General features: G+C 42.2%; 1 protein-coding gene across 6 annotated transcripts in view; it reads right to left on the bottom strand.

Annotated features, from left to right (window-relative positions):
- SLC16A7 (solute carrier family 16 member 7) overlaps window positions 1–24,006 on the bottom strand; it is a 105,363-nt gene that overhangs the window by 46,516 nt on the left and 34,841 nt on the right. The window contains exons 1-2 of one of the 6 annotated variants that reach the window (XM_081022369.1): window positions 23,420–23,463; window positions 22,651–22,722 (exon numbers count right to left, since the gene is read on the bottom strand). The exons of the other annotated variants lie outside the window; for them this stretch is intronic. The gene's annotated coding sequence lies outside the window, so the exon portion shown is untranslated. Of the gene's footprint in view, window positions 1–22,650; window positions 22,723–23,419; window positions 23,464–24,006 lie in introns of those variants that run through there. 6 annotated transcript variants of the gene reach the window in all.

The following is a 24,006-nucleotide window of genomic DNA, read 5'->3' on the forward strand; positions in this document are numbered from 1 at the left end:
GCATACATCATATTGCCCCCTAGCTTGGATTGGCATGAATGGGTAGATGCAATGGAGACCAGCTGGATCGGGGCCGATAGGTATAATTGAGATCCATATTGAAAATGAGCAAATATGTCTGAACCGCAGCAATAGGATTGGTTGACAAAGACAGGCAGCAATGAATACCATACCAAACATTTTAAAAGGATGAAAACTGAAATAACAAGGTCAGAGAAACAGCCATGACAAATAATTCATCTTGATATCATGCACTGTAGATTCTAGTCAATCATGATCAACCTGTTTAGACTGCTTGTCTGCAAATGCTTCATTAATATTCCTCTGCTTGCCAACTGACAAAATCAACTCTCAATACAATAAATAGCTTGTCAGGAGAAGCTCTGAAAATGCTCGACTCTCTCCCATTTTTTTATTTTTATTTTTACAAATTCTCAGTATTTATTGTAGGATAGGCTACAATTCTGATAATATCAAGGGGTGGCCCTTTTTTTTTTTTTTTTTTTGCCCTTTACGTTTAGCAGGGTGCAACTTCTGCAGTTCCTCACTGGCTGATAGAGCTGCAAGGATCACAGTGACTTAAGAATCTATTGAATAAACTTGTTTGATGTGCATCCAAAGACATGGCGACAATGCAGTGGAGAAAACTGCTCACCGAATTGACTTGAACCCCACTTATCCAAAGTACAGGCTCTGTCTTGCTTTGTATTTCAAACTGCACATACAGCTAGTCCTAGAACCAGGAACCTTTGGTTTTGCATGCAGCTGTCCTATGGGGTGAGCTAAACAAACTGCATCTAGGAACATTTTCCTGGCAAGGAAGTAATCTCGGGCTCTGAACTGGCTCTGTACTCAGGTGTATTCCTCAGCTCCCTTTCCCAGACTCGGATCACCTCCAACAGCTGCCCATGGCTCAGTCTTGACAACCTCAAGCAAGGGAAACAACCACAAGGGGGTGCACTGAAATGAATGGGACTTGAAAGAGCAGATCTCCCATTCATTTAGCTGCCTGAAGGATCAGTGATTAAGGGAGCTAAAATAAGCTGAGAAGATGATATGGACACCAATAGCATGGGGACTACTCCTTAAGTTGGCAGAAATGGTTAATATAGGAATAAAGCTGATCAAATGCCATTTTGCTGTTTGACAATTCCCTGGTCCTGCCTACCCACAAATAAAATAATATAAACCCAAACCTGTTCAGAGTCTTTCCGCCACACTTGCTTTAATAGGGTCAGCTAACCTTTCTCTTCACAGTTCAAACTGCTGGCTTGTCACTACAGCAGAAATCCTGATCCACTTATCAGTCTATTTTAATCATTCTTACTATTCCTTAAATCCCTGTACCTCACAAGCATTAAGTACACCAAGTTGTATTACAGCAGCTAAGGGCAGTTTAAAAGGACTGCCGTCAACATTTAAAGAAAGAAGGGTGTTTAACAAATATTAGCTTGGAATCCCCTTGGGATTTAACAACACTTTTAAGGCACCAGGAAGTCCTCCTTAAGTCCTCCAACAGAACTGAATGGGATTTGTGCGATAGACCAAACCATGTAGTTAGCCTGGAAAGGCACAAGAAATCACTAAGCATGTACTGAGTGGTGGGATGTTTTACCTCAGCATGGCAAACTAAACAAAGTGGCATTTACGTAGTCAAAAATGTGTGTTTATCCACCTGAAAGTCGGACAATATAAAGAATTCATTTGAAGTACGCAGGGGGGGAAAACACCCCTAAAATTACTGGGGCAAAGGAAAATATAAATGCACGGAAGGAAAAACGTCAGTCTGTACTTTATTTCTGGGGAGGGTGGGGAAAAGGATGTTGAATTGCAAACTTACTATGTGTTTGGTCTGAGAACTAAAGAACTACCTACTAATATATACACACAAATTGCTTTCAACTCCCAAGATGCCTTAATCTTTCACTATAAAGCCATTGTATAAAACTTTTTTAAAAGGTCCCCTTCCTTCTCTTTAACCAAAGAGATTTTTGCTTACGTAGGCCATATGCAGTCAGACCAACCACAATGGGAGAAGGCGGAAGATAAACATTAATCTGGTATTGGGGCACGTGGGAATGTAAGAAGGGCTCTTCTTATGTTCTTATCCATGGGTAGGCAACCTAAGTCCCGGGGGCCGGGTGCGGCCCAATCACCTTCTCAATCTGGCCCGCGGACGGTCCGGGAATCAGCGTGTTTTTACATAAGTAGAATGTGTGCTTTTATTTAAAATTCATCTCTAGGTTATTTGTGGGGCCTGCCTGGTGTTTTTACATGAGTAGAATGTGTGCTTTTATTTAAAATGCATCTCTGGGTTATTTGTGGGGCATAGGAATTCATTTCCCCCCTCCCAAAATATAGTCTGGCCCACCACAAGGTCTGAGGGACAGTGGACTGGCCCCCTGCTGAAAAAGTTTGCTGACCCCTGTATTCTCTAACCCATAGGGTTGCCCTTCCAGTCTAGCATCCCTAGAAATTATTAGCATCTTTCTGTGTATGCAGAACATACTTAGCCCATTTTTATTTCAACAAGTATGTCTCCCTCCCTGCTTCCTATGCCTTAATACACACACCAGTGGGTCTCTCAGGCCAACTTCACACAAAGAATGGGAGGTATGGCTGATGTTTCATACATGGTCACCTTGTGAATGCCCCCACATGGCCTAATAATAATAATAATTTGGCTTCTTGGGGCAGCACTGGGAGGAAAATGTAGGAGAGGCTGCTCACTGGTCCATCTAGTCCTATATTCTGTTCTCACAATGTCCAACCAGATACCTGTAGGAAGGAGACATGAGGGCAATAGTCCTCTCCCTCCAGTCACTGAAAATTCAAAAGCCTTTGCCCACAACTCATTGTTTGCATGCAATAGGGCTCACACACTTCTCAAAGAACTCCGACAATAAGCGTGGGAAATAAACTGTTTCTCAGAATGCACGAGATGCCGGGGCTTAGCTTACTAAATCTAGACCTATTGAAATCTATGGGAGATTTGTCATTGGCAAAAATGGGGCCACCATACACTGGCATCGTCTGAGTTGTAGAGAGGAAGAGGAGTGTAGTGCTTAGCTTTCGGACTAGGGCAGTGGACCCACTGCCATTTTATTCTGCATCCAATGCACTGCCGCTAATGGAGAACTGTGTAAACACAAGGTTATCACAATCTGTAACTGTATCTACTATGTCATTCCTTAGGAAATACTGCATTTTGATACATTTCCCCCCCAACCACCTTTGATTCAAATTAATGTGAGCACAGTCTGGACCAGGAAGATCCAATTTCAAATCCCCACTCGAGTAAAACTGTGGGCGATGGCAGGTCCGTCACTGTGAGGATAATATTGGGTGCGTGTGTGCTGCTTTGAGCTCCTTAAAGTAAAAACTGTAATAAAAAAATAATATTTAATAAAATACCTATTGTCACCAAATCACATATGAAATGGTAAGAACAGCTCGATGTACATGTCTTTAAGAAATTTTCTTCTGTGATTTTTTTGAATTTTGTATCACGTCATTAATTGATGCAGTGTTGGTACGAAAAAAAATTGCCCTAGATACATTTTCTGAGACCATACAGAAAGAATATGTTACCAGTATCAAAACAGGCTCCTTTCTAAGGATATACCCAGTGAGAAAATCACATTCCAGAAAACTGCTGGATGGATGTTGCTAATCTACTTTTGGCAGTAACAGTGTTATTGCCTAAATTGTTGAATTTCAAATTAACACTGTGCAGAGCTGGTAACTTTGTCAATCCCACTCATCACTTGCCGTGTTTCTGTTTCGGACGGTGTAAGTTGTTTGGCACATAATAGCATAAACGAGAGCAAATGCTTTTAGATAGTATCACTGCAAGTAATACATTCTGCGTATCCCTTACTGAAGATCCATTCCCCCCCCCCCTGAAGAGGTAACTTTCATTTTATTAGCTCAAACCACAGCCAACTTGTGCTTGGATTTAATGGGATTTAGTCCCATCAAATGGGAATATACTCTGACGTTTTCTTTAAAAACCAATCCGTTAGCAGTTTCACATTCCCCCACCATCATAAACATGTTGTTGTATAAACCAGTGTTTGTGGCCAGGTAAAACAAATGGAGATCGAAAGACTGAAATATCTTAGCATCAATACAGGCTGTTCTACAACACATCTATAAATAAAAACTCCCCAGCGTTAAGGGCACGACCCAGCCAAAGTTAAGCACCACTGGTTTCGGAGTGAGTGCCAAGGATAAATGCTTAACTGAATTATGGCCAACTTTTTTAACTTCAACATTATCAAAGGAGCAGGGGCTAGTTGTAAACAGAAGTAAGTGAAGTCTCCCAAACTCCTCCTCACAGCAAGGGAATGACAAATCTGTCAATGTTGGTTTCCTTCTGTTTCCCAGCATTCAGTTCTCTACATCTCCACATCGGCTTGCAGTTGTTTTTAAAAAGACCTCCTAAAAATTCAACAGCATTTTGTGCAAGCTCCTCCTAACATGCATGCGTTTGTATGCAAGTTTGCATAATATGTGTGCAATTTCCCTTAAACCTGCCCATTTTGCAAAGCCAATTATCTTAATATAATGCATGCTTGCATGTTATTTACACAAACAGATGCATTTTATGCACGGTTCGTCCCAGTGCATGTGTTTATGTTCAGGTTGCGCACCTGGAGGGAGAACTGCATTGCAAAATTTGGAGAAGTGTGAATTTGGAAGGATGGTGTGTTTCAATTCATGTATTGTTTTGCAGAATAAAATCAGAGAATTGTAAGGGACCCAGCAGGTCACCTAGTCCAACCCCCTGCAATGTTAATTGCCATGCTAATTTAATAGATTCTGCTTTAAATGCACACTGAACTGAATTTCAGCCCCAACCTTACTCGCAGCCACACTGAAGGATGAGACAGAAGGGGGAGCGCATGAGTCCAAGTCACACAGTTTGTGTCATGTGTGAATGTAAGCTTGGTCATGCTCTGGACACTGATGTCAGAAAAATGAATGTGAAAAGTGAAACTCTGGCCTTAACCAGTTAGCTTTCAAATTAGCAGAGGAGCAGCAAGGAAAGCAGTTGCAGGACAAACCAGGTGAGTTGTATGTTGCAGAAGCATAATAAATTGAAAAGCAAATTCTTTTGGAAAGCGGGACACAGTGAACATCAATCTGTGCAATGACTTTGGTGTCAGTTTCAGGAGAGAAATTTAATCAGATCTGTAAGGGAAAGGCATGAGTCATGTTTTTCTCTAGTGACACTCAGATACCTGTTTATCTAACCAGACTACAGCTATCATAGATTTCTTTTAAAATTTCCACTAGAGGTCAATCTATACAGAATATAAAAAATGCCTGCATGTTCTTTCCACCTTATCCCTGGGATCCATGGCATGCTGTAGCTTCCCAACAACTCTGTGAAGCTGAATGGAGGGTTAATGATGATTTACACAAGGCTTTCCAGTGAATTTCACGGCTGAGCAAATATTTGATTGAGGTCCTTTCATACCCAAATCTAGCACTGTAACGGTGTCCTACATTGACTCTCTTAGGCTGAATTCATTTCAGATGTGCATGTACATCATCTGATTTTGCTACACTTGATTATTGTACTCCATTATAGCCTTATGCAGATTACTGCAATAGGAATAATCAGTGCACATAAAATATTGCAAGATCATGTCTGCTGACCCTGCTCCTGATGCGCACAAACTGATTGGGTCTTCTGGACAGAGCTTAAAGATGGATAAAACATAGGCTCTCCCCACAGAAACTCCCCTGCATCCATGCACAAAAATTCATTGGTATGTCTTCCATATGGGTAGGTTCTATGCAAAGGACCTGACCAATCTTTGGAGGTCAGGCAGAGCCACCAAGAATTATTATCCCACTCTCCACAGTGATAATCCCCAGACTGTCTGCACTGGAGTGTGCTTGCACTGGGATGAGAACTGAAAGATGGGTTCACAAACTGCTCCTACTGAAAAAATGTGTTCGTTATGATGTAAGGCAGAAGGAAAGTTCTGCAAGGGATGGTTTTGTTATTCCTAGAATCTTCAAAGATGATGAACATGATTTTTTTACAAGGATGCTTACTCACACTTTTTCTGTGTGCACAGTGGGGGGGGGGGCACAAATATCATGGATGTTTTTGTCTCCATTCCCCCCCATAATGATTCAAAAGCAATAAATAATTTGTCCAGATTTTTAAAATCCAGGTATTTATGTGCACCACACACAATAGCATGTGCATTATTGGATAATGGCAGGGGTTAACAAAAGGGTCTTTTAATACATAAACCTCTACCCCCTTACTTACTTGGGAGCAAGCTCCTTTGAAATCAATTGAATTGTTTTCTGAATAGACCTGTATAGGATTGAACTGTTAATTCTGCAGTTGTTTTTTTCGACAGTGGGGATTATAGCTATGAATAGATGGAAGATATGTGGTTTTTACTTTCACATATAGTTGTACCCTTCAAAACTGCAGTTTTAAATCAAAAGTCTAATGCCTTGAAAATTCAGGGCTATGCTATGCATAATTGTATAAGCATGAACTGTGTAAACACTGTAGTCTGCAACTCCTGCAGCCAACGTGGTGCCAAACATATTCTCTGTTTTCCTTTGGACCACATCAGCGAGGCCAGGGAGGGGTCTGGTTGCCTGGGCAGCCCACGACTTCCATATTCACTGTCCAGGCTTGCACCCTGGGAAGGTCACTACAAACACAGCAGTTTGACTTCACCCCTGGAGGTGCACTCCATTGTCTTTCAAGACAGATGGATGCCAACAACAATTGTACTGTATAGGATGTGTAAGGGCAAAAACAACAAAAGACATTTCTAACAAAAAGCTATTCTCTTAGGAAAGGTGTATCAGTGTACCATGTATGCAAAGATGTTTGTAGTTAGTTGTATATATACTTGTGTGCATGTGTATTCATTTTCTTGGTTTAATTGCTCTGTGGAACTAAACCATAAACTTAGATATAGGAAGCCTACATCATCAACTAAAAAACTTATTTCCCCCCACAATTAGCTAAAGGTTTATGCTGACCCGTTTATTTTACGCAACTGTCAGTAGGAGGCTGGAAAGGAAAGAGGATGCAGAAAGTACTTCCATTACAATCCAATTCCAGGGGGGAAAGATGGGCAACGTGAATAAACACATTCATTTCATTTCCTTGCTGATGATCACAAAAATGTCTTTAAATAATCCAGGATTGAACCATGGTTTATGATCCTGTCTTATTAATAAGCCATAGATAATACTAACTATGGTTTCTCTGAGTTTGGACTTAACCAAAAAAAACCAGCAGTTCGTTGAACACCAATGGAAAAGCTTCCAATCTCCTCTATGCCTTTACACCTGGAAAGGGGATAGGAGGAACACCCGGCACTGAATTTACACAGAGCACGACATCGAATGAATGATTTCCTCAGGTGTTCTTAAAGTGCAAAACAACTGCCAGAGAATGCAATTTAAATAAACTTGGAAATGTTTTTATGTTTATTTTTTGAGAGTCATCTTTCTTTTCAAAACCACTCCCCCAAGCTGCATTTTTGCTGCATGCAGGAAATGTGATAGGTGCCTGCAATGCCATGATTTTCCTACAAAAATTCATTTCGTCTGTGCTTTGTCCATAATACTTTCCTATTGTTGCACAAATTACCTAGAGTGCCACCTGAAAAGCCTGACATTGTTTTGAAAATGCAAGTGGCAATTATGCTCCCTATAATTAACCAGAGAACTAATAACTAGAGACAATCATCATCATTTGCTATAAATAACTCCTCTGTTAAGCAAAGATAGACACTGACTCCCGCAGTGGTATCGATATCTAACTGCCTCTGCCACTGAGGAAGATGCCAGGCTGGACAGATGGTTTCACTGATTATTTTTTCAGATTGGCCAGAATATCTGACGACTTGCATAAATGTTTGATCACATGACCCCAGTCAAACGTTGCGTGTCCATCTGTGTTAATTTCCCCAACACAAACATTAGCATTTTCTTAATGATAAGCATTTGGATGTGGTTGAATTTAGATTTCCAAAGCAATTGATTTTTCACTGGGCCCAAGACCATCCCTTGAAATTGGAAATGCACTGGTAGGGTACTTTAGGGTTTTGAATATTAGTACACATAAGAGCAGAAGAAGGTGTAACAACATCAGAAGTGGCTCTACAAGGGTGAGCCATGATGCTCACTTCTTATTAGGTATGCTACTATTGCTTATCAGGAAGGAGCAAGGCAGGGTGGTGAGGATGCCAGTGTGGTGCAAACACACCAGCAGAGCCAATCCAGCACTTCTTGCAGTGCATTCACCCATCACCCTGCTGCCTCTCCCCTTCACCTCTTGGTCAACAATGACCCATCTTCCAAGAGCACAGTATAGCAGCTCCTCCTTGATAAATAGCATCATAAATAGCATGATGCAGTCCCATGGATGAAACAGACTGCCACTTGAACATCAGAATTTCCTCTCCTCTTCCTTGCAGCAGCACCCCTCCACACACACACACACACACACACACACACACACACCATACACCCTCATAATTTGCTCCAGAGTTGGTGGTGGCTTCCCTCAGGCATATGGTCTAAAATAGGACTGGCCAATGGGTTGTTGGACACCCAATTTCCATCAGCTCCAGCCAGCACAGCAAATGAGTTATGGGAATTGTAATCTAGCATCATCTAGAGGGCTACCCCAATTCCAAAAGACATGGGGGGAGAAACTGATTGGGAGGGAGGAGTAAGTAAGCAAAGTAAGGTTCTATGGTTATGTACCATTCTGAGCAACTTGGATGAAGGATCAGTAAAAGTGAAATATGTGGTTTAACTGGTTAATAAAACCGCCTCATAGTGCTTCGTTATGTAATAAGAAACCATCTGCGGCTCATGAAGTGGTTATGACAACAACTAGTCATATAACTCATTGCTTTGACCTGCTTTGTGGACGAGGGCCAAGATGAAAAACACCAGAGTCATCCAAAGGCTGTTCAGTCCCTAAAAGCCTTTTGGCAAGTGTGAAGCATTCATTCACACTGAACTGTATTATAGCAAGCAATATAAAACCCCTGACCCATCAAAATTCTCCATTAATCTGTGGATACTTTCTAAGAGCTCTTGAATTTCACTCTTGGCACTCAAGTGAACCTCCAAGTGTCAGAGTCAAGGGCACAAAATGAATTTACTTGAATGCCCTCCATGTGTTTCACAGAAGGGGCAGCAAGCCCTTGCCACCTACCCTGTCCTCCTAACTTTTCCCCTTCCCCTGATGTGTGCACTGACCATGTTCTTTCTGGCTAGGTATTCTGTGTCAGGGTGAAGGGGCCTACCATGAGTACAATGATGTTTGTAGGGGCTGTTTTTGGCTGGTAGGAGCCCTGATCTGCTAGCGTGCAGGAACTCCTAGGCACATGCTTCCACATACATACCATATTTTTCCATTTACAACATGCCCCCATGTATAAGATGACCACTATTTTTTGGGACCACAAAAAAATAATAATTGGGGTGAGACTGCCCAGAGTTATTAAGATTTTTTGGGGGGTCACCACTGCCAATAGCTCTACAGCCTGCCCGTCACTGCAAATCGCATGCATCGCCGCGGCCACCAAACATCTGCACGCTGGCCACCAAAAGCCCACCTGCCCACTCAACGCAACCACAGCTGATTGCATGCATGCCTCACCACTGCTGTAAATCAACATCCAATTGCCACAGTAGCAGCCAATCATCAGCAGGCGTCTGATCACATGCCCAATTGCCGCTGCCAGTCTCTTGCTGGCTGCCACCACCAATCACCTGTCCCCCCTCTGCTATCCGTGTATAAGATGACCCACAATTTTTGCCTATTATTTCTAAGGAAAAAGTATTGTCTTATACATGAAAAAATATGGAAATCTGTGAAGATCTCTTCACTTAATTGCTGAATTGGCTGTGATTCCTGCATTGCAGGGGGCTAGAATGGATGACCTGTTAGGTCCTTTCCAACTCCGCAATCCCATGATTCCATGACTGTGCAGCCACTGGAGATGTGTGTGTGTCATGTCTGGTTCCCATGTTGGAGTGCAGAGACTATCAAGTGTCATCCCAGTCACTCTCAATGGCATTCAGTGAAAGTGTATGAGTGTGGGCCATGTGGACATCCCTGCAGGGTTGCAAAAAGATGTGTTCAGATATGTTCAGGGGTATATGGGTAGGAAAGACAGGTCCAATTTCAGGGCACATGTGAAGAAAGGGAAAAATGAAGGCTGAATATCCACTCATATACTTACTCTACTTCAATTTCTATTCCACCCACCCCTAGGGCTCTTCAAGCTCATAACGGCAGTTTAAAGACACCACACAATCAAGACAACACAATGAAATACCAAATAAAAAGAGATGCAACGCTATATTAAAATGGATTGCCCTTACTCCACACCTGCTTAAGCCTGGCTGTGAAAAAATAAAATAAAACTTGCCTAAGCAAGAAAAGCCTTTTTGACATTGGCTTTGGTGTGTGGCAATGGATGAAGATGAGGCAAGGCTTTACAGCTTGCTCAAACACGACAGTTTTGAACAATCCCAAATTGCACATCTCTGCTTGTATGCCTTTGTCCAAACATTCGCTTCTTTGAAGGAAGAGAATGGATATACAGGGTTTCTGGCATTAGAAAGGAAGATCTGTTTATATGTTGCACCCACTTCAGGCAGGGTGATCTAAAATTCTGCTACTGGTGTTAGCAAAGCTGCTTCAATAAAGGAGACCAGACAGTCCAGAGGGAAGAGAAATTCTGGGAGCACTTCACTAAGGAAACTGAACAAAGGCACAGTGTATAGCTTGAGGAGAAAGGCACAGAGCGGTTTTGTCTTTCTTAACTCTGGCCTTGTACATACACAGCAGGAATACATTCAACTAAACATACAAAGGAAAACACCCTCTGGATGACCCAGCTAATCAGGGCACATGCTCCCTCATCAAATATTAGGCCTCACTGCCTGGTTGCTAAGCAGCACCTCCAACACCCCTCTTGTCCAGCTAAATTACTGATAACAGACTTAACCTTTAGGTTACAAACTGAATGATCTCTGCTGTTGCACTTCCAACCATTTCTTCCCGTCCTGAGTTTCATAGTAAGCATCTCTGGGGTTTCTTTTAATTGCCCTCTCTGCAGCAAAGTTTTAAGACCTACATATTTTAAAGGCTTTTCTTCTTCTTCTTCTTCATGCAGCTTAACACAGATCTATCAACTTTTCCTTGCCTCAGTACCTAAATGGAATTTCTGTGTTTAGATAGAGAGAGATTGAGCTGGCTACCAGTTGCTGGGGGGCAAAAACAGCAGGAAAGGGTGCTTGCAGGCTTCCCGGAAGCATCTGGCTGGTCGCTGTGAGAAACAGGATATTGGACTAGATGGACCTTTGGTCTGACTCAGCAGGGCTCTTTTTATGTACTTCATAGACGTGCTTTAATGTGAACAAATTTATTAAGTCTCCCCAGGCCAAGAGAAACATTGGCTTGAGGTGAAAACGGAGCAGCATGCAGCCATTTGCTCATTTGCTAAGCTAAAATGAACTAAAACATTTCTGAGCATGACAACCACTTACGGATACGTAAGGATAATTCTAGCCCTTTAAACTTCTAACACTCAGAATAGGGATGTATTTATCTGAATTCTGCACAGCTATATAGCGAAGGACACCTCTATAATTCCCGTTCTAATGATAACGACATAAATATGAGTGGCTTATCAAAAGCCAGTGGGTTGCTTGATGAAGCTGGCATTTGAATCCAGCCAAAGCAAAGTGCTTTTAAGTCACTTTTATGTCAACGACGCATTTTAAAACATCTCTTTAACTCTTCCATTTACTTCGCTTTCGACAGACCCACACTCATGGTTCATGAATTCAATTCTCCCCAAAATGTACTGGAATATAGAAAGGCCCATTAGACAAGGATTTAGCTAGGAAGGGGTTACCCTCACATGCCACCACAGTATGAAAACAGAAGCAATGTCTATTATAGTATTTCAAAGCAATGCTAATTCAATAAGGAGAAGGAGCAAAAGAGTGGCACTCTGGCCTCAAAGGAAAATAGGAAGTCCTGCAGCTGGTCAATCCCAAATGGCTCAACAAAGCAGTAGTGTGCAGTGAATTTTTTTGTAGGGGAACAGTCAGGGCTGCAGCTTGCAAGGGTGATTTGGGGCTATATAGATGTGACGTTGCAATGTTGTGCATGTGAGTATCGTGCCTCCCTTCCTAAGCCAGGCAGAAGCTTCCCAAGCTTTGGAAAGGAGGCTCCAGGGGAACGTTTAAGGGACTAGTCTAGTCCCCCTAGTCCATTGACTGCATGCCACTGCCAACAGACTACCAGTGTTGAAAGCCTACGAAACAGTAGCTGATCTATTTCCAAACTAATTGAAGGTTCAGTGTTCTCAGCTGTGTGGCTCCTTCCGAGGTGGCCCAAATATCTCTGAGGATGGGATCCTTGCATCTGACTCATGCTCCTAAGTGAATGCCCAGTCTTCTGGTTTACGAAGCTTCTCCTGGTGATTATCCTTGAGCCAGACCTTTTACCAGGGAAACTGAGCTTAATTTGGGACATGAATAGCATCCCATGGCCATTGTGGAGTTACATGGAGCCCAGAGGAGGATGGTGTAAGGCAGAAATTTCCAAACTGTGTGTCGGCTGCAGTGTGTAGGCGTGTTGCGTGAACATTCCCTGCACTCCGACATGAAAAGTTTGGAACGCTCTGGACTTGTTATTTCCTAAAGGCCTGAAGTTTTAGCCTGCTAATTGAAGCTTTTTTTTTTTTATTTAAAGTACTTCATAATTGAAAGATGCATCTGTATTAAATGTAGGAAAGGAAATGAGAATAGAGTCTGTTTTGAATGACAGAATTAATTGTCGCTATTTTTTAAGAAGGGAAAAAAAGGCATCACCTATACTGGCAAAAGTGACATATCAGAATGCTACCTGCATAAATATTTCTCAGGGCCTTTAATTGCATCTCCCATCCACAGAATCCAGTGTTCTCGACATGCTTTCTTTATTTATAAGAGGTTCTTTATATTTAATATCTGTGCTACCAACTCAGGGATACAGCTAGGGAACTCATTGGAAGATACAGATAAAATATCTGACGCCACAGCTGAGCAAGGTCACCTTCATATCCTTGTGACTAAGCGTCGCTCGGCCTCATCGACCCTGCAGCCACTTGAGTTCAGTGTGTTAAGTCAGGCAAGGTTCAGGGTTGTATTTAAACAAGATTGGCTAAGCTATGCTATGATAAGAAATAGTAATTGTTGCTTACCAGGGGGTGAGGGGGGGGGAATAATACTTTAACCAAACAATCTGTGGTCTGGATATGCAGTTCTTCTGCTCTGCTCTGTTTTAACTCACTTGTTTTAAGATTGCTTTTTTAATGTAACCAAGAAGATGCATGAAAATTTCAAAACCTCTGCTGCAAAACTATATACTGTACATTAACAAAAGAAGCTATGTGATTTGGGTGAACTTTTAAGGAAATGAGCAATCTTTATGGCAGACAGTCCTCAAGTCTCAGTGTTGAAAAGGAAGAATGATATCAGATGCTCAAGGAGTAATAGGGTTTTCCCTTTATAAAGAAGGAGAAAGAAAACATCAAATAGAAGAGTTAAGAGAGAGAGAAAAGATTTTGTTTATGTCAAAGAATAGCAAGTCCTGAGTTGAACATGTCCAGTTCTTTTAAATCCATGGAAATATTAAAATAAAATCCATCCTTATTGCATAGTAACCAACTGTATCATTTAATATATTTGATGAACCAGATTCACAAGGATATAATGTGATATGATATGTGGATGTCACATTTGAATCTGTCATAGGGAAATATTCCATTTAAGATTATCAGATGATGCATTTAGATGACATTAATTCTGTCTGATTCAAGCTGTTTGAAATGCTGGAATTGGATAGCTGTCTACAAGGACCTACAGAAATCATACAATTGCCTCAACTTCAGAACTCTGGTGCAAGATTTTGCTCCTCCTTCAGAAATAACATGCCTAGAGCCATGTCATGCTTGAAGGGCTTTACAACAGCCTGTGTTGCACATGTTGGGTATGCAGTATTTGTGTATATAGAGTTCTTCCATCACACCCCATCTTCCTATATGAACCTACCTGGTTCCTGACATCATCTTCTGAGGCCCTCCATCATGTGCCTCCTCCCCAAGAGGTCCGGAGGGTGGCAACACGAGAATTGGCCTTCTCTGCAGTGGCTCCCCGTCTATGGAATGTTCTCCCCAGGGAAGTTCACCTGGTGCCTTCATTATACACCTTTAGGCACCAGGAAAAAACATTCATTTTTAACCAGGCCTTTGGTTGACCTTATTGACATCCAACACCCTTTTAGAATGTGGCTTTGGGGGGGGGGGTTACTGCTTTTGGTTTGATTTTATATGTTGTCGTCTTGTTGTGAACCGTCCTGAGACATCCGGGTACAGGGCAGTGTATAAGCTGAATAAATAATAATAAAAATATCTGAAGAATATCTGAAGTATCTGAAGAAGTGTGCTTGCACACGAAAGCTCATACCAAGAACTAACTTAGTTGGTCTTAAAGGTGCTACTGGAAGGATTTTTTTATTTTGACTATGGCAGACCAACACGGCTACCTATCTGTAACTGAAATAATAATAAATAATACTTCCACTAGAGTGGGCATGATGTCAAAATGGAATCCCCTTCTCCTGAAGCTGCAGTTGCCAACAAGGCATGGAGATGGGACAGGGTGTTGGAGGTTATAAGACAAGAAGGAACATTACATCTGCAATTGATGGATCTGATGCTGTTGTTCTGTTCTGTTGCAGTCTACTATTCTGACCCTCTCACGTAGTCAGCTGTGAAGCAGAACTGGCCCTCAATCCCCAAAAGGCTCAAAAGCTCATCACTACTTGTTACTTTCCAGGTGCTTTTCAAAATCTTTTGGCTTTAAACCATTTCATTGTTTACTGCAACTCTAAAACCTTGAACATCCATCAATAATCTCTGTCTGTGAAGGCTTGTTAAACTTGATGCTGTTGTTAAAGCTGACAGCATTTTAAAAAATGAGGTTAAGGCCTGATATCGTAAACCAGTATCCAAGGCGGCTAATGACTAGCACCAGAGTCCCACTACTTGCCCAAAGAAAGAACCCGCCCCTTTGTGTAAGTGTTACGGCACAAAACTGGTCCCACCACCATGCATGATGCTTCCCTTGCCTGGCAAAATTAAATGCACAAGAGCCTGCTGCACACAAGCAGTTGTTTTAGTTGTTTCTGTGTATAATCTAGAATATTATCTGTTTCACTGCTATGTCTGCATGCCTGATGACAGACTTCTTAAGTATCCCAAAATGTAGACAAAATAAACTCAGTAGGCAGAGTATGAAACTCTTAATCACAAGGTCATGGCCACCACATTGGGTGAAATATTCCTGCAATGGAGGGAGTTGGACGAGAATGATCATCATGGTCCCTTCCAACTCTACAATTCTATGCTTCTATAATTCTGTCAAAAAATAAACAACAGTGTGTTGCTCCATCAGGCAAGTGGGCTGTGATGGAATTGCAGCAGCAGGTAAACTAGCGTCTTTCATATTTAAACCTGAAGCTGATAAACAGCTACAAGATAAAAATTAATCATAAGAAAATGGTCTACAATGTGTGTGTACGTACACACACACACACACACACACTATTCAAATTACATGAGGACTGCATTACACTCATTTCCCCGCTTTCCATCGTTCCCTTTCCTCTACTAATCAGTGTGAAAGTGGAACAGATAACTTCAGCTGATTTTGCAAAGGGCTGGGGCTGAATCTGTGCCAAACAGATGCCCTTTATTTCACAGAAATTCCAACAAAAAATTATAAACAGCAACAACATGTGTGTTCTAGATGGGCTGTTATTCTTCCCAGTTCTTAAGGGACTGTACTGTTTTTAAACCTCGCTGTTTCTTTCATGCATGAGATGAAATTTCACAGGCTTCTCCATAAAAAAGATGTTTTCTTGTTAGTTTATTCCTGCATAACCCTCCTTTAAAGAAAATGTGTGCCTTCAACACTCTTATCAGTACCGAAGAAGAAGAGAAAGAAGCAACAACAATAAAGATAGGTTCAATTTATCTACTTGGAGGGAACGTCATAAAGGGCAAATAGCACAAAACTACTTTTCAGAAGGTTGCAAGATGTCTCCCAAACTTGTCACGACATGTCAGCACATCGTTTAGTGTGTGCACATGATGTCAGCATGCCCCGTGGCCTGCACACATGGCATCCACACACTGCGTGGCCCAGACCCCCTCAATCACTGGGGCAAGACAGTGTGTGCTTGGGGTTGAGTATCCTTCTATATGTGTCATCAACAATGTAAGAGAAAGAGAAGGTGATTGCCAGGAAATCTGTGCCCTGAAACTGCTGGCATGAGGGCCAAACTACCCTATAAGAAACAGAATTGTTTATTTAAAATAGACTATTTAGGCATGCTTTTTATGTGGGGGAAAAAGAAGTCACACAGCTCCTATCTAGATTGGGACTTGTGCCTTGGCACATATATTTGATGTAACTCAGTAAAAAGTACCGAGACCACCAAAATTCTGCGATAACAAACCAAAACAACTTAAGGGAGGGAATTCTTCCAAGCATGACGTAGGAATGGCATTTCACTTTGAAATTAATGTCATAGGGCAATATTAAGAGGAAAAATGCCTCCAAGGCCAAGGCACAATTGGATTTGAATGGCAAAACTGCAGGAGCAGCTCAAAATTATTATTGCAAGATACCTGCAGCGTAGCTGGATTCTTCTTTCATTCTTTCTTTTTTTCTTCCTTGGAAACTATCACATGCCTCTCTGTTAGTTCCTGTTATCAAATCCAAAACACTTGGGTAACTGCTTGTAATAAGTAAGCTAATGGCCCCATTTAAATAATAATTAAAAAAACAAAACAAGGAAGAAAAGTATGTTAGCTGAATACCTGGCTGAACCACTCTCAGCCAGTTACGTCCAGATAAAGGATGGGTGTCATGTGATACTATGCGAAAGCAGAGGAACATTTTCTTTCCTACTTGAAAGCATGTGACAAACACAGCTTCGGGTTTCCAGAACACACACACGTTTTTATAGCAACTGTAAAGGACACTGAAAGATTCCTTGTGAAAGTCACAGATGACAAAAGGTGCATACATTTGGGCTTGGCTTGCCCTTCTCCTTTTTGGGTGAGGGAGGTCACATGAATCAGAAAATGCGTCAGACAAGCAGAGGCATGTGATATGGGACAAAATTCACCTGCCTCTCAAATCCTTTGAATGTAACAGTCCAGTGTAAATGAGCACTCATACTGTAAACGAAGCTGCTTTCACAGCCCTTCCTACAGCCTCTCCACACATCCAGAGTCTCTTTTCACCAGTCTGGGCTCAGCGAACCCAGTGAAGGCTACTTCCATGGAACACAGGAATCTACCTTATACAGAGTCAGACCCATGTCAACCAGTACCATCTGCACCAGGAGTGGGAGAACCTATGAACCTCCAGGAGTTGTTGATTATAACTTCCAGCAACCCTGCTCACTGGGCCAAGATAGGCGAGGCTGATGGAAGTTGGAGTCAAATCAAATCAAATACCTTTATTGGCATCGCGATATAAAATGCTTCAAATCACTGGGATGATTAAAAGGACAAGGGTGAACCTGTCTAGGGTTATAGGGTCACACTGTAGTCATGTGCACTTAGATATTCTGCTACGCCCAGTCTATTTCCTGAAGGGATGGTTCGTTGGGAACCCTTTCGGGGAAAATTGTGGCTAAAAAGGAAGCTACTAAAGCAGTGGTATCTTTGTCCCGATCTGCCAGGAGAAACCTCATTTGATTTCTTCTCGGAGTTGTGGGCCAGAGATCCAACATTTTACTCAGCATCAGTTGGCAAGGTTTGCTATGTAAAGGGCAATCTAAGAGAATGTGGTCCATTGAATCTGGTACGTCTTGGTTGCAGCCACACAAACGGGCTCGATATGGAGTGTGTGAGAATCTGCCTTTAGTCACTGCAGAAGGGAAAGCATTTAATCTTGTGAGCATAAAGGCTCTTCGATGGGAAGGGAGTAGTAAATCCTTTAGGTATTTGACACAGGTTCCACAGGGTGTTGTAATACCTAAGGCCTCTGGACAACAAGATCTCGGAGTATGAGGTAACAAGTGCTGTCTTTTGTGGTCGCCTGATTAATTGGAGTATGTGATTTTCGTCACGTGCTTCAAGGCTCTCGAGAGCAATGCCCAAACTATGGATTTTGTCTTGAATTGCTCTATACCATCTGGATGAGATGTGCTCTTCAAGCATAGAGGTTAAGAAGGAGTTAGATGTTGTTCTAAAGTGGACTTTCAGCCAGGCCTTGACTGTAGAGAGCCATGCTTTGGTTTCCATCAGATGTGGGCAAGTTTCAGCACATAAAATTAAATAATTTATGCATTTAGGAGCACCAAGGATCTTACGGAGAAAAGTCGCTTGGATGGAAGTTGTAGTCCATCCAACACCTGGAAGGCCACAAGCTGCCCACCCTGTTGGACACTGACTAGCAGCTCTTCTTCAGGGTTTCAAGCATCCTACCTGGAGTTTGGGGGGAAATTAACCTTCTGCATTAAAAGTAGATGCTTTGCCACTAAGCTACAGGCTGCCCTCTGGTGAGGTGCCACTTTACACTGGCACCAGGAGTTCTGTGTTGCATTCCACGTTCTGCTGTCACTCTTTCAGAGGCACCAATGTAGCTAAAAACACAAAGCTCACTCCATTCTCCAAAGATATGCAAACACATAATGCTTCCATTCGAATACATGCGCCCACCTCAGCACAAACTCTTTAGCTTACGTGTTCCAGCTACCCCAAAGGTGGTGTTGTTGTGGGGTTTTTTGCCTTGCACATTTCCTCACCCCACCTCTGCAGAACAAATGCAGTCCTTGTTTTACTGTATCATTCTTCTTCAGTCACAGCAGCAACTTACAGTACAAGGCTGCAGCTTTTCAAAATAACCGAGGAAGCAACTCAAGAGATTCTTTCTAAAATGCACTTGAGTGACGGTATTAACTTCTGGGGAGGAAACACCACAGGAAGTCTGTCTGGTTTTATTTTGTTGATTTGTAATGAGGTCCATGTGTGTGTTAAATTTATATTTATTTTTCTCTTTTTACAGTGGCCCTATTCCTCCTGGGAGTGCAGGGAAGGATTCCTCCCTTCTTCATAGCAATCCTGTGATAGAGGATAGGACAGACACTGACTATCCCACGGCTGAAGACAATCAGAGCTGGAGTTCAACAATATCTGGAATACCTTTTCTGCTCCTGCTCTAACCAGTATCCCAAACTGCCTATCTTACAAATCAGATGTTTGGGCAGAACAAAGTCCGAGCAATGGCACCGGGCCACAATTTACACATGCAACCAGACATTGATTCTCTTTGCCTGGAAGTCACGGTGGTAAGTCTGGACCACTGGGCACAGACTTAAGACCCCACAGTCCCTTCCTTTCCCCCAAAAAAGATGGTACCACAATGGACAACAGTGCTTGTGGAGGGGGGAGAGGGAAAAAAAGGAAAGCATTTTAAAGAGTGGGCATGGGTCTCCCTCAAATGTCTCTGAGCTCTCTGTGAGACCAGAGGTACTCTGAAAACTGAAGAGGGCTAGATGAAACGTTTGGAGCTTTGCTCTGTCTGACCAAAGTACACCCATTGTAAAAAAGTTATATAAAAAGATATTGTGGTGAGGACTGACACTGCCTAGTAAGGGAGGAGGGGGAAAGGGAGGGAATGGCTGACCAGAATAAGCAGGGGAAAGACTTTACAGTGGTACCTCGGGTTAAGTACTTAATTCGTTCTGGAGGTCCATACTTAATCTGAAACTGTTCTTAACCTGAAGCAGCACTTTAGCTAATGGGGCCTCCTGCTGCTGCTGCGCCGTTGGGGCACAATTTTTGTTCTCATCCTGAAGTAAAGTTCTTAACCCGCAGTAATATTTCTGGGTTAGCGGAGTCTCTAACCTGAAGCGTATGTAACCCAAGGTACCACTGTACTTTTGATATCCTTTGTTCAAAACCCCTGTCAGGTATGATGCAGGCAGCCTGCCAACAATCCTCATAAGAGGTTTGAGAAGAAAGATTAGAGACAGGAAAAAGTCGCTTCCCCTCAGCCTGGTACAGAAGCATGACATCAAAGGCCAAATTGGGAGGCCTAGCTGACCTTATGAGGCCCCTAGGCCAGATGTTCCCAATGCTGCCTTATTATGTATTGTGGGGAAAGGTGAATCCCTATTCCCATCATTTAAAAGAGACTCAACAGCAGGTGGCTGTGTAAATCAGCACATAGTGTTGACTATACCCATGAATGAATCTATGCTATGGAAAGGAAGACATCAGAAGATAAATGACAACCTGCCTGGACTGAGGAGGAGAAAGCCATGTGTATTGTAAGATGCTGGATCTAGAGGAGGAAAATGGTGCTTTCTGCATTATTATTTTACTACTGTTGAAAGCATAACGTTTGTTAACTTGATATCCTAAAAATGGAACGGAGCTGCCTTCCCTTGATGGCATACTAAGATATCCTTCTGAGATTGTTTGCTCTTATTTTTAAGCCTAATCTTTCATATGTGGAGTTTCTTTCACTGTGAAGAGTTACCTGCTCTCCTTGGTCTACAAGAGAGGCCTTTCAGAATTACTTTTCGAAAGCCGAGATGGCTCAGTAGTGTGCCTCTCTTACCTCCTGGCATCTACTGCCTGTGCTATAAGTGAAGATCCTGAATTGCCTTTAAAGCTTAGGTGTACCACTGGGCAACGCTGTCATTGCTCTAGTAAAGTACTGTTCGAGTCTATAGTTTGATTAAATGGGAAATGACTCTGCTGTCTTCCAACAGCATCTGCCCATTGTTTGAATTAGTCTAACTTAAAATTGGGAGCTGATTATATTTGCCCACATTAACTTGTCTCAAGTTGGCACTATTTTTTTGTCAGATCTGCCTAGCCAGATTTGCTCAGGGAAAAAACTGGGCCCTTGAGCCCCAAATTATGTACACTAGCTTGCCATTTTCATTTCATGCCTCTACTGCACAGTTATTCAGCTACCCTTCCCAACCAGATGTTACGTACATGCTGCTCATGTAAATCATCCCCTGCCAAGTTCGAAGGGGGATAATGTGGGATCACTTGGGCCAAATGCAATGCTTAAATGGGAATGGCATTTGATGCTTCAGGAAGGAGAGAGAGATGAACCAGCAAGCAAGCTTTTGTTTTGCTCTGCAAGCCATTCATCTTAGTAACTTTCGCAGAGAAACAGAAGAGATGGGAAGATGCATCAAGCACATTGCTTGACTGGGAGCAAGCCTTTTGGACTTAATTCAGAGTAAACATATATAGGATTGCACTGTACAACTGCAATCCTATACACATGGGAGTAAGTCCCATGGAACAAAATGGGGCTTGTTTATAAAATGTTTAGGATCGCATTGTGAATAATAGTATGCTTAATCCAGGCTTCCTCAACCTCGGCCCTCCAGTTGTTTTGAGACTACCATTCCCATCATCCCTGACCACTGGTCCTGCTAGCTAGGGATCATGGGAGTTGTAGGCCAAAAACATCTGGAGGGCCGAGGTTGAGGAAGCCTGGCTTAATCTATAGAATATAAATAAATTATGGAACTTGCTCCTGCAGGAGGTAGCAATGGCCACTAACTTGAATAGCTTTAAAGAGGCTTAGCCAAATTCACTGAGGATAGGTGATCAATGACAACTAGCCATTATGGCTATGCTCTGCCTTAGTGGACAGAGGCAGCAAATGCTTCTGAAAATCAGTTGCCGGGGTTCACAAACAGAGAAAGTACCATATTTTTTGCTCTATAAGACTCACTTTTTCCCTCCTAAAAAGTAAGGGGAAATGTGTGTGCATCTTATGGAGCTAATGCAGGCTGCGCAGCTATCCCAGAAGCCAGAACAGCAAGAGGGATTGCTGCTTTCACTGCGCAGCAATCCCTCTTGCTGTTCTGGCTTCTGAGATTCAGAATATTTTTTTTCTTGTTTTCCTCCTCCAAAAACTAGGTGCGTCTTGTGGTCTGGTGCGTCTTATAGAGTGAAAAATACGGTATTGCACCTCTGTGATCAGGTACGGCTTGTGTTTCCCACGGGCATCTGGTTGCCTATTGTGACAACAGGATGCTGCACAAGGTGAGCCATTAGCATGACCCAGCAGGCTCTTCTTAGGTTCTTAATTGAATGCAATATTTTATCTGATGCAATAAAATGTTAATCCTTGTCGTTTCTCAATTTAAAGCTGAGTATATAATCTATCTTGCATAATATGCAATTAAAGACACCATGACTCACAAAACGGTGTGTTTTCCCACTTGTTTGAGGAATACTTGTTTGAGTCACCTGTGCTAGTTATCTATAGACAACCCAGTCTTGTAAATGCATTTACGATGCATTCGGATCAATGGACTTGCCATACGACCAATTTAGGATTTGCCCAAATTCTGTGTATGCCATTTAGTAAGCATGTGGGCCACTATTTGGCCAGGACTCCCAGCCTTTTTTTCTACAGTCAACTGTTGCCCGTGTAGATCCAAAAATACAAAGCAGTATGTTCAGACAGTATTCTGTCTAGTCACTTAGCAAGGAACAAGCTCAATCCTACCTTCCATTATTCACATGAAGGATGCCACATGTAAGGGAAGCAGAGATGCCAGTGAAGTTTTCCTAAGCCAAGCTGGGAAATAAACAGTGTGTCTTGTCAGAAGTCCACTTCCAAACTTGTACTTCACAAGCTCCAAAATTCTCCCCTGACTCATGTTTTCAAAATCCCCAGACACATCTCTCGTCACTATTCTCTACTCCCCAAAGCTGTTATCAAGCACAATGGAGTGACAGAGAGGGAAGGAAGAGGAGATTCCCCCCTCCAGTACACCCATCACTGCAAAGGGTGGAGTAATATTAGGGTCTAGCAGGGAGTTATGTAGATGAGCAAGGTACTGTATATCGGACATCCTTAGATTGGCTCTGCAATATTTTTCCAGGTTGTCCTGATTTCTTGAAAGTCCAGAATAATCTTAAATCAAAACAGACACTGAGAAGAAGAACTTCCTTTAGCTCACCTGAGTTTTTGGTGCTAGGTGTGGATAACTGCTTAGTGACAATATTCTATAGGTCAGGGATTTATAGACAAGGTCAGGGATAGGCAATATATGGCCCTTCAGATGTTGTTGGACTCCAACTTCCATCAGCCCCAGTCAGCAAGATAATGGGAACTGTAGTTCTAGGTGGTTAAGGTGGAGACAGTATATACCGTCACTTAGAGACAAGAGCCATTGTAACAGTGCTTAATTCTGTGTGTTACAACTGAACTCTAAGGCTGCAACCCTATACTACTTAACTGAGTGTAAGGCTACACTTCTATGCATGCCTACCTGAGAGTAAAATCCTTAAAATTCAGTGGGATTCATGTTTACTTCTGAAAGGAAAAAGAACATGCTTAAGATGGTGCTATAAGCCTTATGGAAATCAAAGAAAAACATGCTAATCAACAGATACATGTATGTATGCACAGGACAGCAACTGAATCTTAATTCAGGTGGTAAAGGTGACTTTCCATTTCCTTTGGACAAAGGCTAAACTCTACATGCTAAGGGTAGGCGTTTTGCTTTAGTATTCCACTGGCTGTTATTCAAGACTTGGGGGAAAACAAAGACTTCATGCACTTGGAAACTCTACTTGCTTGTTAACTGAGCCAAGAGAAGCTTGTTACATTTCCACTGGACATGTTTTGCTACTGTAGAAATAGATCCTGGTATAGGCAAATGGTCAACTTCCTCCGCTTGTTTTTGGTGGAGCAGATGACAATGCAACCGTGAATGTACTTCATTTGAACAATTAACAAACAACATGCATAATACATCCTGTCAAACTGAGAAAATTGGCCGGAAGATATAAGGGTGATCAGGCACATAGTATGGCATGGCAGAGGTCAGGCAGCTAGGGGTCAGGACCATGGAGA

This window comes from Podarcis pityusensis (assembly GCF_964106645.2).
Source record: "Podarcis pityusensis genome assembly, chromosome: 10".
NCBI classification, from domain to species: Eukaryota; Metazoa; Chordata; class Lepidosauria; order Squamata; family Lacertidae; genus Podarcis; species Podarcis pityusensis.